This window comes from Grampus griseus (assembly GCF_964374135.1).
Source record: "Grampus griseus genome assembly, chromosome: 2".
Lineage (NCBI taxonomy): Eukaryota > Metazoa > Chordata > Mammalia > Artiodactyla > Delphinidae > Grampus > Grampus griseus.
This window is the reverse complement of record NC_139018.1, coordinates 92,349,990-92,366,947: the sequence shown is the minus strand read 5'-3', so window position 1 is coordinate 92,366,947 and position 16,958 is coordinate 92,349,990. Positions and strand designations below refer to the sequence as shown.

The window sequence follows — 16,958 nt, the reverse complement described above, 5'->3', positions numbered from 1 at the left end:
TAGATTGCATTGGGTAGTATGGTCATTTTAATGACATTAATTCTTCCAATCCAAGAACACAGTATATCTTTCCATCTGTTTTATTCATCTTCAATTTTTTTCATCAGTGTCTATGGTTTTCTTAATACAGGTCTTTTACTTCCTTAGGTAGGTTTATTCCTAGGTATTTTATTCTTTTTGATGCACTGGTAAATGGAATTATTTCCTTAATTTCTCTTTCTTATAGTTGTTGTTAGTATATACAAATGCAGCAGGTTTCTGTATGTTAATTTTGTATTCTGCAACTTTACTGAATTCATTGATGAGCTATAGTAGTTTTCTGGTGGCTTTGTTAGGATATTCTCTATAGTATCATGTCATCTGCAAAGAGTGACAGCTTTACTTCTTCCTTGCCAGTTTGGATTCCTTTTATTTCTATTTTTTGTCTGATTGCTGTGGCTATCCAATACTTATGCTATGTTGAATAAAAGTGGTGAGATTGGGCATCCTTGTCTTGTTCCTGCTCTTAGAGGAAATGCTTTCAGTTTTTCACCATTGAGTATGATGTTAGCTGTGGGTTTGTCATATATGGCCTTTATTATGTTGTGATAGGCTCCCTCTGTGCCCACTTTCTGGAGAGTTTTTATCATGAATGGATGTTGGATTTTGTCAAAAGCTTTTTCTGCATCTATTGAGATGATCATATGGTTTTTATCCTTCAATTTGTTAATTTGGTGTATCACACTGATTGATTTGTGGATATTGAAAACTCCTTGCATCCCTAGGATAAATCCCACTTGATCATGGTGTATGATCCTTTTAGTGTATTGTTGGATTCAGTTTGCTAATATTTTGTTGAGGATTTTTGGGTCTGTGTTCATCGTATTGGCCTATAATATTCTTTTTTTGTGGTATTTTTGTCTGATTTTCATATAAGGGTGATTCTGGCCTCATAGAATGAGTTCAGAAGTGTTCCTTCCTCTGCAATTTTTTGGAATTGTGTATATATTAAATAGCCATGTGTGACTATTTAAACTTATACTTAAATTAATAAAATCAAAGATAAGTAAAAATTTGGTTCATCACTTACACTAGTCACATTTTAAGTGCTCACTAGCCATGTGTGAGTGTTGTCCAGTACAGATATCAAACATGTCCATCATCACAAAAAAGTTCTATGGACAGCACTCTCTTGAATAAGAGGAAAAGTTTAATCCATTCACAGAACTTGAGATATCATCTTTGGATATCAGACAGCCAGCACATATAGAACTTTATTTTACCTTGCCACTTACAGCTTTCTAATTTTAGAATTTTTGTGGCCTAAGATTATATATTATCTTCTTCATCCATTGTTTAATCCAACAAAATTACCAACCAAGTTAATTTCCCATCTGAGTTCTTAAATTTCCAGTCACACATTTTGCTTTTTTTAGTTGGATTTTTTTTCCTTTTATTCTAGTTTCGTTTTATTTGATTTTTGTTTGTTTTTGCTCCATACAACATGGCTTCAATCCATAGTAGAAAGTGTGCTACTCTCTGTATAAGCCTTCAGCTAAACAACTTCATAAGTAGCCTAGATCTGTATAAAATTCTGATTGCCTTTTTGTATAGTCATATTTTTGATCCATGGACTCCCTTGACTTAATTCACATTGGTACTAATTTATATCAGTTACCTAAAATAACCTACAAACTCTCCTGCTACGCTCTTAATGATTCCTTAAAGGATAAGATTTTTAATTTTTAAAAATATATTTAAGATTTATTTAATAGAGCATTTTATAAACAGAGAAATATCATGGAGTCATAGTAGGATAAAGGATACATCAGGTATTTAAATTTTGCTCTTCAAAGAGAAAAGGAGGTTTTAGTTTTAGGTAACTTTTCAAATGGAAAGCTATTCTAGACTTTGCTGAGTAGGTTTCTAAGTTTCTTCTTTTCATGAACTCTGCCAATTAAGAATGGAGGCCAAGTTAAGAAAGGTTGGGGGGAAAAGGAACATCATACTTTTTTTAAAAAAGAACTTGAGGAACAATGGGGTTTTGTTTTACATGAGTAAGTATGTGCACGTGTGTTGTAAGCATTTTGCAGCCCCCTTGAGCTAAAGACAATTACAGAATTGCTTGTAAGATCCCCCTTTTTTCTTACAGATTCAGTTTAAATTCTAGTTAGGGTTTTTTCTTTTCTTTTCGTTTAATTAAATACACAAGACCCAAACCACAATTCAGCAAACTTGTTATTAAACTAAATAATGAAAACTTTAGTTGACTTCAGTAATCAGGTTCCAGGGAGTGGGTTGTATCAATTCTTTTTAGCCAAAATTTGGACTTTAGATTATAAACATGGCTCAATGGAAAAATAAGAGGGGGAGCAGGAGGAGTTTTCATATTGGAGATTTAGTAAAAGTTCAGGTTGTTTTTTTTTTTAGTGTAAATATGGTAAAGCCCAATTTGTAACAAATAAGAGAAGAAAACTTCATTTTCAGATACTTTAAATGATCTTTAGACATTGAAAAAAACAGATATTCTTGCTATACATGTTATTGGTCAATAAAAAAATCAGATGGAAAAGTCATAGCTTCTTGAATGCTTAGAATTTAAGACTAAAAAGTAATATCTCAAGTAAATATTAAAAATTGACTAAATTATAATTTTGTGTTTACTCAACTATTTCTCCTCCTAGGAGTTAGGCAGGCAAAGGAGAAAATCTACTCTGTTACTACACATTCACCCCATAAAAATCACTGTCATTTTATGGCTCCAAGTGATTCTGCAAGATGTTCCAGGATTTCAGAAAATAGAAACCCTATCCTAGCTTAGAGCTGAAGTCCTATGTATTTAAGGAAAAATCACATTGGCTCCTTTAGGTGGTTGCCTCATATGTATTTGTTCTCTGTTTTATTCCATTTTGGTCCGTGGGAAGTGGGGACTCAAGAATTTCTCTTTTTATAGGAGGGACTTAGATATTCAGTCCAGTTACAAGCAGGGTGGGTAGAGAACCTGTACTTACAAAGCAAACCCAAAATTTGTGTGTTCATTTGGAATAGCTTTGTGGGGGGAGTAGGGGTTCATGGAAATAATGGGAATGGCTAAAGTTCCTCCAAACAACCCTTGGAACTGTCTCTGTTCAAGGGTGTAACTTATAAAAATGGTAGAATCTCTATAAATCAACAACTCGTTTATCCAGCCTTATCAGGGAGTGAACTGTTACCCATAACTAAATTTTCCAGATAACTACAGCCAAGCATTTAAAGCACCAAAACTTTTTTTGTTAACTATTTTAATGAAAATTTTCCTTAAAGATATTTCATACTTCCCTGACTTCTTAAACAATATAGCAAAAAGTAACTTTATCATGATGACTAGGCTTCTCAAGATGAAATCTGTAATAAATAAATAAAAGTTAAACATATGCCAAAAAAAATGATGAAATCTGTGACTCATCTGCACTGAGATATCAATAAGAATACTTGTTCAGTAGATGATGAATACCTATTACATACCAGGACTAGTACTAGTGAAGGTGCTAAGTAATGCAACAAGCAAAGACAGAAACTGTGTCATCAGTGACAGAAGCCTGCAAAGATGCTGTAGTAGCACAAAGGAGCACCCTCATCCAATTTGAGACTGTGCTGCACTAAAGCAAAACAGTTTGCTAGGCTTTAATAGTCTTTATGCCTAATTTTTATAGTTCTTCTGTCTCCTACTTCAAAAACTGCCTGTTGTCCCTTCTCATTCCTATTAACTCCTTAAAGCCAAACATCATGAGAAACAAACTCATCTTTGTTTCTTAAAGTGGGGCAAACGTCCTGGCAAGTTTGTTGAATGCTTTTAGTTAAATCTGTGTTAATATTTCCAGTAGTCCTGTTCCTTCAATGTTCTAGACTACGCTACGAAAACCTGCTGCTAATAATGTATTAAGTAACGAAACTTACTAAAACAGTAACCCTATTTTACACATCATTCCACACCATATAGAATCTGGGTGAGATTCCCACAGTGGTATTATCTCCTGTAGAATACGGCACATGTGCTTAGCAATAACATTTTTTTAGTCTTTTTTTTTTCTTTACTTGACCATATTGTGAATGTTTGACACTTTTGCAAATGCAGCATTAGAATATTTGAAGTATAAAAAAGGTAAACATTAAGCAGAAGATAACTGCTCTAAGATCAGTTTAGGCCACACGCTGATAAGGTATACAAGAATTTAGTTTTTAGGATTAAGGATCAAATGAATTCTAGTGTATAGAGGAGATTCTGGTCACTGCTTGCTGCTTACCTTCCTTTTACTTCTTATACAATAGCATTATGTGTAGAATGAGCACTTGAACCTGGGAATCTCAGGAGCATTCTGAGAATACTCCCAGAATTGTCTCTAAGGGATATGCAGAAAACAGAAAAGCCTCCTGCAACCTCATCCTAGGACATTATTTTTGGCAGATAGGAGCAAAATTTGCCCTTGAGCCATTCTTTTTCTAAGTCACACACACCCAAGCTCTCAGACAGGGTACTTCCCCTTCAAGAAGCCTCAGTTTCTGCGTGTATACTATAATCAAATTGGACCCTATGATTTCTAAGGCCCATTATTTCTCTAATACTCTGTGATTCTAAAGGGAGATCAAAGACCCCAGAGAATGAATGGAGGCCTCTAGGATGTCTCTATGTCTGTCTGTCACATCCCAACCACAGCTGTTGCGAAGTCCCAGAATAGGATCATTTTTATTTGTACCCAAATGGCTCCTTCTCCATTTAGTGTCTTGCCATGTAACCTCCACGTAGCAGTGCACAATAAAATGAAGTGTGAGATCAATTCAGACAGTGGAATTGGAAAACATGCTGCCACAGTCATCCTGAAGGACTAGAATATAGCCATTCTTCATAATTTATAAGCTTTAAGTACTCTGTTTTTCTATAATTGGGAAAAAATAATGGCTTTAAGTATCTGAAGAGAATAAAAATTAGGATATTCATTAACAAATATTAACAGAAGTCTACTGAAAACCATCACCATTGAGTAGTGCAGGAAAATGCTACAGTCTTAGCACCAACTCCTTACACAACATGAATATAAAATTATGACCAAATTTTGTGGGCAATGAGAATGACTTTATAAAGAATGTATACCCAGTTCATTTCAATAATGACATATGTTCAAAATTAATCATTTATAAGAAATAAAACAGTTCTTTGTCTCAATACTAATAGTTTATAATGAATGTGAAAAGCAAAGAAAATTCAATTAGTTCAGAGTGAGAAACATCATCTTGCTACCAAATACTTCAACATGGAACTCATACTCAATGGCACAATATAAGTTTGTAGAAGGATAAAATCTTTGAAATTCTAACAGCACTCACAGGCAAAACCCATTTTTTTGTACTTCATGGATATTGCATTTTTTACAAATTGAAGATTCATGGCAACCCCGCTACGAGTGTGCCTGTCAGCCCCATTTTTCCAAGAGCATTTGCTCACTTCATGTCTCTGTGCCACATTTTGGTAATTCTCACAATATTCCTAACTTTTTCATTATTATTATTATATTTGTTATGGTGATTTGTGATCAGTGATCTTTGATGTTACTATCTTAGGTTTTGGGGCACCAGGTACCACACCTATATAAGATGGCAAACTTAATAAATGTGTGTTCTGACTGCTCCACCAACTAGCCGTTCCCCAGCCCCTCTGCCTCTCCTCAGGCCTCCCTATTTCCTGAGACACAATATTGAAATTAGGCCAATTAATATCCCTGTAATGGAGGGATAAGGAAGTGAAAGGAAGAGTTGCACGTCTCTCAATTAAAATCAAAAGCTAGAAATGATTAAGCTTACTGAGGAAGGCATGTCAAAACCCGAGATAGGCTGAAAGCTAGGCCTTTTGTGCCAAACAGCCATGTGGTGAAGGCAAAGGAAAAGTCCTTAAAGGAAATGAAAAGTCCTACTCCAGTGAACACATGAATAAGAAAGCAAAACAGCCTTATTGCTGATATGGAGAAAGTTTTAGTGCTCTGGATAGACGAAAACAGACACAATGTTCCCTTCAGCCAAAGATGAACCTGCAATATTGCTGAGGTATGCCTGTAAATATTAGCAGGAAGTAGCTAATTGAACATGCCCATTTTAGTTTTAACATCTTTATTGGAGTATAATTGCTTTACAATGGTGTGTTAGTTTCTGCTTTGTAACAAAGAGAATCAGCTATACATATACAAATATCCCCATATCCCCTCCCTCTGGTGTCTCCCTCCCACCCCTCTAGGTGGTCACAAAGCACCGAGCTGATGTCCTTGTGCTATGCGGTTGCTTCCCACTAGCTATCTATTTTACGTTTGGTAGTGTACACATGCCCATGCCACTCTCTCACTTCGTCCCAGCTTACCCTTCCCCCTCCCCGTGTCCTCAAGTCCATTCTTTACGACTGTGTCTTTATTCCTATCTTGCCCCTAGGTTCTTCATAACCTTTTTTTTTTTTTTTTTTTTTAGATTCCATATATATGTGTTGCCATACGGTATTTGTTTTTCTCTTTCTGACTTACTTCACTCTGTATGACAGACTGTAGGTTCATCCACCTCACTACAAATAACTCAATTTCATTTCTTTTTATGGCTAATATTCCATTGTATATATGTGCCACATCTTCTTTATCCATTCATCTGTCAATGAACACTTAGGTTGCTTCCATGTCCTGGCTATTGTAAATAGAGCTGCAGTGAACATTGTGGTACATGAGTCTTTTTGATTTATGGTTTTCTCAGGGTATATGCCCAGTAGTGGATTGCTGGGTCGTATGGTAAGAACATGCCCTTTTTTTTTTTTTTTAATTTTTCAATTTTGTTGTATTTATTTTTTTATACAGCAAGTTCTTATTAGTCATCAATTTTATACACATCAGTGTATACATGTCAATCCCACTTGCCCAATTCATCACACCACCACCCCACCCCCCGCCACTTTACCCACTTGGTGTCCATACATTTTTCTCTACATCTGTGTCTCAATTTCTACCCTGCAAACCGGTTCATCTGTACCATTTTTCTAGGTTCCACATATATGTGTTAATATACGATATTTGTTTTTCTCTTTCTGACTTACTTCACTCTGTATGACAGTCTCTAGATCCATCCACGTCTCTACAAAGGACCCAATTTCGTTCCTTTTCATGGCTGCATAATATCCCACTGTATATATGTACCACATCTTCTTTATCTATTTGTCTGTCAGTGGGCATTTAGGTTGCTTCCATGACCTGGCTATTGTAAATAGTGCTGCAATGAACATTGGGGTGCATGTGTCTTTTTGAATTATGGTTTTCTCTGGGTATATGCTCAGTGGTGGGATTGCTGGGTCATATGGTAATTCTACTTTTAGTTTTTTAAGGAACCTCCATACTGTTCTCCATAGTGGCTGTATCAACTTACATTCCCACCAACAGTACAAGAGGGTTCCCTTTTCTCCACACCCTCTCCAGCATTTATTGTTTGTAGATTTTTTGATGATACCCATTTTAACTGGTGTGAGGTGATACCTCAGTGAAGTTTTGATTTGCATTTCACTAATAATTAGTGATATTGAGCAGCTTTTCATGTGTTTCTTGGCCATCTGTATGTCTTCTTTGGAGAAATGTCTATTTATGTCTTCTGCCCATTTTTGGATTGGGTTGTTTGTTTTTTTAATATTGAGCTGCATGAGCTGTTTATATATTTTGGAGATTAACCCTTTGTCCGTTGATTCATTTGCAAATATTTTCTCCCATTCTGAGGGTTGTCTTTTCATCTTGTTTATGGTTTCCTTTGCTGTACAAAAGCTTTGAAGTTTCATTAGGTGCCATTTGTTTATTTTTATTTCCATTACTGTAGGAGGTGGATCAAAAAAGATCTTGCTCTGATTTATGTCAGAGTGTTCTTCCTATGTTTTCCTCGAAGAGTTTTATAGTATCTGGTCTTACATTTAGGTCTCTAATCAATTTTGAGTTTATTTTTGCGTATGGTGTTAGGCAGTGTTCTAATTTCATTCTTTTACATGTAGCTGTCCAGTTTTCCCAGCACCACTTATTGAAGAAACTGTCTTTTCTCCATTGTATATCCTTGCCTCCTTTGTCATAGATTAGTTGGCCATAGGTGCGTGGGTTTATCTCTGGGCTTTCTATCTTGTTCCATTGATCTATGTTTCTGTTTTTTGCTAGTACCATATTGTCTTGATTACTGTAGCTTTGTAGTATAGTCTGAAGTCAGGGAGTCTAATTCCTCCAACTCCGTTTTTTTTTCCCTCAAGACTGCTTTGACTATTCGGGGTCTTTTGTGTCTCCATACAAATTTTAAGATTTTTTGTTCTAGTTCTGTAAAAAAAATGCCATTGGTAATTTGATAGGGATTGCATTGAATCTGTAGATTGCTTTGGGTAGTATAGTCTTTTTCACAATATTGATTCTTCCAATCCAGCAACATGGTATATCTCTCCATCTGTTGGTATCATCTTTAATTTCTTTCATCAGTGTCTTATAGTTTTCTGCATACAGGTCTTTTGTCTCCCTAGGTAGGTTTATTCATAGGTATTTTATTCTTTTTGTTGCAGTGGTAAATGGGAGTGTTTCCTTAATTTCTCTTTCAGATTTTTCATCATTAGTGTATAGGAATGCAAGAGATTTCTGTGTATTAATTTTATATCCTACAAATTTACCAAATGCATTGATTAGCTCTAGTAGTTTTCTGGTGGCATTTTTAGGATTCTCTATGTATAGTATCATGTCATCTGCAAACAGTGACAGTTTTACTTCTTCTTTTCCAATTTGTATTTCTTTTATTTCTTTCTCTTCTCTGATTGCCGTGGCTAGGACTTCCAAAACTATGTTGAATAATAGTGTGAGAGTGGACATTATTGTCTTGTTCCTGATCTTAGAGGAAATGCTTTCAGTTTTTCACCATTGAGAATTATGTTTGCTGTGGGTTTGTCATATATGGCCTTTATTATGTTGACGTAAGTTCCCTCTGTGCCCACTTTCTGGAGAGTTTTTATCATAAATGGGTGTTGGATTTTGTCAAAAGCTTTTTCTGCATCTATTGAGATGATCATATGGGTTTTATTCTTCAATTTGTTAATATGGTTTATCACATTGATTGATTTACATATATTGAAGAACCCTTGCATCCCTGGGATAAATCCCATTTGATCATGGTGTATGATCCTTTTAATGTGTTGTTGGATTCTGTTTGCTAGTATTTTGTTGAGGATTTTTGCATCTATATTCATCAGTGATATTGGTCTGTAATTTTCTTTTTTGTAGTATCTTTGTCTGGTTTTGGTATCAGAGTGATGGTGGCCTCATAGAATGAGTTTGGGAGTGTTCCTTCCTCCGCAAGTTTTTGGAAGAGTTTGAGAAGGATGGGTGTTAGCTCTTCTCTGAATGTCTGATAGAATTCACCTGTGAACACATCTGGTCCTGGACTTCTGTTTGTTGGAAGATTTTTAATCACAGTTACAATTTCATTATTTGTGATTGGTCTGTTCTTATTTTCTATTTCTTCCTGGTTCAGTCTTGGAAGGTTATACCTTTCTAAGAATTTGTCCATTTCTTTCAGGTTGTCCATTTTATTGGCCTAGAGTTGATGGTAGTAGTCTCTTAGGATGCTTTATATTTCTGTTGTTACTTCTCCGTTTTCATTTCTAATTTTAATGATTTGAGTCCTCTCCCTCTTTTTCTTGATGAGTCTGGCTAATGGTTTATCAATTTTGTTTATCTTCTCAAAGAACCAGCTTTTAGTTTTATTGATCTTTGCTATAGTTTGCTTTGTTTCTATTTCATTTATTTCTTCTCTGGTCTTTATGATTTCCTTCCTTCTGCTAACTTTGGGTTTTGTTTGTTCTTCTTTCTCTATTTCCTTTAGGTGTAAGTTTAGATTATTTATTTGAGATTTTTCTTGTTTCTTGAAGTAGGCTTGTATAGCTATAAACTTCCCTCTTAGAATTGCTTTTGCTGCATCCTGTAGGTTTTGGATCATCGTTTTTTCATTGTCATTTGGTCTAGGTATTTTTTGATTTCCTCTTTGATTTCTTCAGTGATCAATTGGTTATTTAATAACATATTGTTTAGTCGCCATGTGTTTTTTACATTTTTTCCCTGTAATTCATTTCTAATCTCATAGCATTGTGGTCAGAAAAGATGCTTGATATGATTTCAATTTTCTTAAATTTACCGTGTCTTGATTTGTGACACAAGATATGATCTATCCTGGAAAATATCTGTGCGGACTTGAGAAGAAAGTGTAATCTGCTGTTTCTAGATGGAATGTCCTATAAATATCGATTAAATCTATCTGGTCTATTGTGTCATTTAAAGTTTGTGTTTTCTTATTTATTTTCATTTTGGATGATCTGTCCATTGGTGTAAATGAGGTGTTAAAGTTCCCCAGTATTTTTGTGTTACTGTCAATTTCCTCTTTTAAAGCTGTTAGCAGTTGCCTTATGTGTTGAGGTGCTTCTATGTTGGGTGCATATATATTTATAATCGTTATATCTTTTTCTTGGATTGATCCCTTGATCATTATGGAGTGTCCTTCCTTATCTCTTGTAACATTCTTTATTTTAAGTCTATTTTATCTGATATGAGTATTGCTACTCCAGCTTTCTTTTGATTTCCATTTGCATGGAATATCTTTTTCCATCCCCTCACTTTCAGTCTGTATGTGTCCCTAGGTCTGAAGTGGGTCTCTTGTAGACAGTATGTATATGGGTCTTGTTTTGTATCCATTGAGCAAGCCTGTGTCTTTTGGTTGGAGCATTTAATCCATTCACGTTTAAGGTAATTATCGATATGTATGTTACTATGACCATTTTCTGAATTGTTTGGGGTTTGTTTTTGTAGGTCCTTTTCTTCTCTTGTGTTTCCCACTTAGAGAAGTTCCTCTAGCATTTGCTGTAGAGCTGGTTTGGTAGTGATGAATTCTCTCAGCTTTTGCTTGTCTATATAGCTTTTGATTTCTCCACTGAATCTGAATGAGATCCTTGCCTGGTAGAGTAATCTAGGTTGTAGGTTCTTCCTTTTCATCACTTTAATTATATCATGCCACTCCCTTCTGGTTTGTAGAGTTCACTGAGAGATCTGCTGTTAACCTTATGGGAGTTCCCTTGTATGTTATTTGTTGTTTTTCCCTTGCTGCTTTCAATAATTTTTCTTTGTCTTCAATTTTTGCCAGTTTGATTACTATGTGTCTTGATGTGTTTCTCCTTACGTTTATCCTGTATGGGACTCTCTGCGCTTCCTGAACTTGGGTGGCTATTTCCTTTCCCGTGTTAAGGAAGTTTTTGACTATAATCTCTTCAAATATTTTCTCGGGTCCTTTGTCTCTCTCTTCTCCTTCTGGGACCCTTATAATGTGATTGTTGGTGTGTTTAATGTTGTCCCAGTGGTCTCTTAGGCTGTCTGCATTTCTTTTCATTTTTTTTCCTTTATTCTGTTCCACAGCAGTGAATTCCACCATTCTGCCTTCCAGGTCACTTATCCATTCTTCTGCCTCAGTTATTCTGCTATTGATTCCTTCTAGTGTAGTTTTCATTTCAGTTATTGTATTGTTCACCTCTGTTTGTTTGTTCTTTAATTCTTCTAGGTCTTTATTAAACATTTCTTGCATCTTCTAGATCTTTGCCTCTATTCTTTTTCCAAGGTCCTGGATCATCCTCACTATCATTATTCTGAATTCTTTTTCTGGAAGGTTGACTATCTTAGTTGTTTACTTCATTTAGTTGTTTTTCTGGGGTTTTATCTTGTACCTTCATCTGCTACATAGCCCTCTGCCTTTTCATCTTGTCTATCTTTCTCTGAATGTGGTTTTTGCTCCACTGGCTGCAGTATTGTAGTTCTTCTTGCTTCTGCTGTCTGCCGTCTAGTGGATGAGGCTATCTCAGAGGCTTGTGCAAGTTTCCTAATGGGAGGGACTGGTGGTGGGTAGAGCTCAGTAGAACTTTAATCCACTTGACTGTTGATGGGTGGGGCTGGGTTCCCTCCCTGTTGTTTGTTTGGCCTGAGGCAAGCCAACACTGGAGCCTACCTGGGCTCTTTGGTGGGCTAATGGTGGACCCTGGGAGAGCTCACGCCAAGGAGTACTTCCCAGAACTTCTGCTGCCAGTGTCCTTGTCCCCACGGTGAGCCACAGCCACCACCCAACTCTGCAGGAGACCCTCCCACACTAGCTGGTGGGTCTGGTTCAGTCTCCCCCGGGGTCACTGCTCCTTCCCCTGGGTCCCGATGCACACAGTACTTTGTGTGTGCCCTCCAAGCGTGGAGTCTCTGTTTCCCACAGTCTTTTTGAAGTCCTGCCGTCAAATCCCACTCACCTTCAAAGTCTGATTCTCTAGGAATTCCTCTTCCTGTTGCCAGACCCCAGGTTGGGAATCTGACATGGGGCTCAGAACCTTCACTCCAGTGGGTGGAATTCTGTGGTATAAGTGTTCTCCGGTTTGTGAGTCACCCACCCAGCAGTTATAGGATTTGATTTTATTGTGATTGCGCCCCTCCTACTGTCTCATTGTGACCTCTCCTTTGTCTTTGGATGTGGCCTATCTTTTTTTGGTGAGTTCCAATGTCTTCCTGTCTATGATTGTCCACCAGCTAGTTGTGATTCTGGTATTCTCACAAGAGGGAGTGAGAGCATGTCCTTCTTCTCTGCCATCTTGATTCCTGTCATTTCTTTTTCTAAGCGCCCCCAAATTAAACAGCTGATGCTGAGTTCTGCTATCTAGTCTCATGCCCATTTTTAAAATACCTTCTCATCCCCTATAATACAACCTTCAAATTGACAAACTTCCCAGTTTCTATAAAGTGATTCCATCATTATCCTTGCCATAATTGATCCTTCCTTCTCCCTATCTCTTATGCAGCCCCCATATCTAAATATTAAACAGATTCTCTCCTATATTCCTTTGCAAAATCTCAAATTCCACCCCACTCTCTCCAAGCCTTTTGCCATTACCCCAGTGATGGGTTGGAACTTAAATTGGCTCATTTTCTACCTCTAATAGAGGTAGAAAATTTTCTGATAGAAAATCTTAACAGGATGAGAGCTACAAAAGCATGAAGCTCAACCTTCATACTTTACAGATAAGGAAAAGGAGGGCCAACCCTGTCAACTACCTGGGCTACCATGGCCCTAGATGGCAAGTGCTGACCATAGTGCAAGAACTAGAGCTGAATCTCCAGCATGGCACTTTATAATCTGTGGGAAATGTGACCTGTTAATGCCAGCCAAGGAGCAATGAAGAACTAAGAGGGTACTAAAAGAAGAGCATCGAGAGAGATGAGTGAAAGACACCAAAGACACACATTCTGTTGACTTCCCAATTTTGCTTCATGCTGGCCCCGAAGAGGGCTATTTCCTGAATGTGTCCTTGAAGCCAATAATGAGAGCATTCTCATTGCTCATGTGTACATGCAGTTGTCACTACTGGTCTGCCTCCTGGGAAGGCCGGATGCTATCACTGCACTGATGTGATTTTCACCTACATGATGCACATAAACTTTTCATTAAATTATAAGTTTAAGAAACATATACCATTGTGACATGAAAGTCAGGCTTATGTCTTTTTTTATTGAAGTGTAGTTGATTTACGATATTGTGTTAGTTTCAGGTGTACAGCAAAGTAATTCCATTATTATATATTATTATATATATATATATTTCAGATTATTTTTCATTGTAGCTTATTACAAGATCATGAATATAGTTCCCTGTGCTATATAGTAAATCCTTGTTGCTTATCTATTTTATGTATAGTAGTATGTATCTGTTAATCTCCCATACTCCTATTTTATAACTCCCCCACTCCCTTTCCCCTTTGGTAACCGTAAGTTTGTTTTCTATGTCTCTGAGTCTGTTTCTATTTAATACATACATTCATTTGTATTACTTTTTAGATTCCACATATAAGTGATATCATATATTTGTCTTTGTCTGACTTACTTCACGTAGTATATTATCTAGGTCCATCCATGTTGCTACAAATGGCAATATTTCATTCCTTTTTATAATGCTGAGTAATACTCTATTATATATATATATATATATATATTTGATCCTTCAAATATATATATTTATATACACACACACACATATATATACCACTTCTTCTCGAGCCTATTGACATTTGGGTTGGTTCCATGTCTTGGCTATTGTACATAGTGCTGCTATGAACAGAGGGATGTGTGTATCTTTTCGAATTAGAGTTTTCATTGTTTCAAGATGTATGGCCAGGAGTGGGATTGCTGGGTCATGTGGTAGTTCTATTTTTAGCTTTCTAAGGAATCTCCATACTGTCTTCCATAGTGGCTGCACCAATTTACATTCCCACCAACAGTGTAGGAGGGTTCCCTTTTTTCCACACCCTCTCCAGCATTTATTATTTGTAGACATTTTTTTTTTTTTGTGGTATGCGGGCCTCTCACTTTTGTGGCCTCTCCCGTTGTGGAGCACAGGCTCTGGACGCACAGGCTCAGCGGCCATGGCTCACGGGCTCAGCCGCTCTGCGGCATGTGGGATCCTCCCGGACCGGGGCATGAACCTGTGTCCCCTGCATCGGCAGGCGGACTCTCAACCACTGCACCACCAGGGAAGCCCTAGACTTTTTTTAATAAAGCCTTTTTTTTTTTTTTGGCTGAGTTGGGTCTTTGTTGCTGCATGCGGGCTTTCTCTAGTTGCAGTGAGCAGGGGCTACTCTTCATTGTGGTGCACAGGCTTCTCATTGTGGTGGCTTCTCTTGTTGTGGAGCACAGGCTCTAGGCACGTGGGCTTCAGTAATTGCAATGCATGGGCTCAGTAGTTGTGGCTCAGGGACTCTAAGCACAGGCTCAGTAGTTGTGGCGCATGGGCTTAGTAGCTCCGCAGCATGTGGGATCTTCCTGGACCAGGGCTTGAACCCATGTCCCCTGCATTGGCAGGCAGATTCTTAACCACTGTGCCACCAGTGATGTCCCTATTTGTAGACTTTGATGACAGCCATTCTGACTGGTGTGAGGTGATACCTCATTGTGGTTTTGATTTGCTTTTCTCTGATAATTAGTGATGTTGAGCATCTTTTCATGTGCCTGTTGGTCATCTGTATGTCTTCTTTGGAGAAACGTCTGTTTAGGTTTTCTGCCTATTTTTTGATTGGGTGGTTTGTTTTTTCGATATTGAGTTGTATGAGCTGCTTGTATATTTTAGATATTAACCCCTTGTTGGTTGCATCATTTGAAAATATTTTCTCCCATTCAATAGGTTGTCTTTTTGTTTTGTTGATGGTTTCCTTTGCTGTGCAAGTTTTTAAGTTTGATTAGGTCCCATTTGTTCATTTTTGCTTTTATTTCTTTTGCCTTCAGAAACTGATTTAAGAAAATATTGCCGCAACTTATGTCCAAGAATGTTTTGCCTGTGTTCTCTTCTGTTTTATGGTGTCATGTCTTATATTTAGATCATTTAACAATTTTGAGTTTATTTTTGTATATGGTGTGAGGGACTGTTGTATTTCATTGATTTATATGTAGCTGTCTAGCTTTCCCAGCACCAGTTGTTGACGAGACTGTATTTACTCCATTGTATACTCTAAGTAGATTAATTGACTGTATGTGTGTGGTTTATTTCTGGGCTCTATAGGTCTGTTCCATTGACCCATATATCTCATTTTTTGCCGATACCATGATGTTCTGATTACTGTAGCTTTGTAGTATTGTCTAAAGTCTGGAAGGGTTGTGCCTCTAGCTTTGTTCTTTTTCCTCAGGATTGCTTTGGCAATTCTAAGTCTTTTGTGGTTCCATATAAATTTTAGGATTATTTGTTCTAGTTTTGTGAAAAATGTCATGAGTATTTTGATAGGGGTTGCATTAAATTTATAGATTGCTTCAGGCAGTATGACCAATTTGATAATATTAATTTTTCTAATCCAAGAGCATAGGATATCTTTCCATTTCTTTGAATCATCTTCAATTCCTTTTGTTACTGTTTTATAGTTTTTAGCAAATAGTTCTTCCACCTTCTTGGTTAAGCTTATTCCTAGTTACTTTTTTTGGATACAATTTTAAATGGAATTTTTTTTTACTTTCTCCTTCTGATACTTCATTGTAGTGTAAAGAAATGCAACAGATTTCTGTATATTTATCTTGTGTTCTGCTATCTTGCTGAATTTATGTATTAGGTCTAATACTTTTTGTGTGGAGACTTTAGATTTCTCTATATAGAGTATCTTGTCATTTGCAAATGGTGACAGTTTTACCTCTTCCCTTGCAATTTGGATACTTTTTATTTCTTTTTCTTACTTGATTGCTGTGGCTACAGCTTCCAATATGATGTTGAATAGCAGTGGAGAGGGTGGGCATCCTTGTCTTGCTCCTGAATTTAGCAGGAAGGCCTTCAGCTTTTCACCATTGAGTATTAGGTTGGCTGTGGGTTTGTCATAAATGCCTTTATTATGTTGAGATACGTTCTCTCTATACCCATTTTGGTGAGAGTTTTTATCATGAATGGGTGTTGACTTTGGTCAAATGCTTTTTCTGTGTCTCTTGAGATTATCATGTGTTTTTTGCCTTTCCTTTTCTTAATGTGGTATATCACATTGATTTATTTGTGTATGTTGAACCATCCTTATGACCCTGGGATAAATCCAACTTGATCATGATGTAGGTCTTTTTATGTATTGTTGGGTTCCATTTCCTAATATTTTCTTGAGGATTTTTGCATCTATATTCATCAAAGATATTGGCCTGTAACTTTCTTTTCTGGTAGTGTCTTTGTCTGGTTTGGTATCAGGGTGATGGCTTCACAGAATGAATTTGAGAGGGTTCCTTCCTCTTCAGTATTTTTTTTTTTTGAATATTTTGAGAAGGATAGTTATAGGTTCTTTGTATGTTTGGTAGAATTCCTTAGTGAAGCCATCTGGTTCTGGATTTTTGTTTGCAGGGAGTTTATTATTATTATTATTGCAGATTCTGTTTTACATCTAGTGATCAGTCTGCTCA

The 16,958-nt window shown here is 36.8% G+C and overlaps 1 protein-coding gene across 1 annotated transcript in view; it reads left to right on the top strand.

The window, feature by feature from the left end:
• Positions 1-16,958, top strand: part of FAM227B (family with sequence similarity 227 member B) — a gene marked incomplete at its 5' end in the record, with an annotated part of 252,305 nt that overhangs the window by 212,723 nt on the left and 22,624 nt on the right. The gene's annotated exons all lie outside the window — the stretch shown is intronic.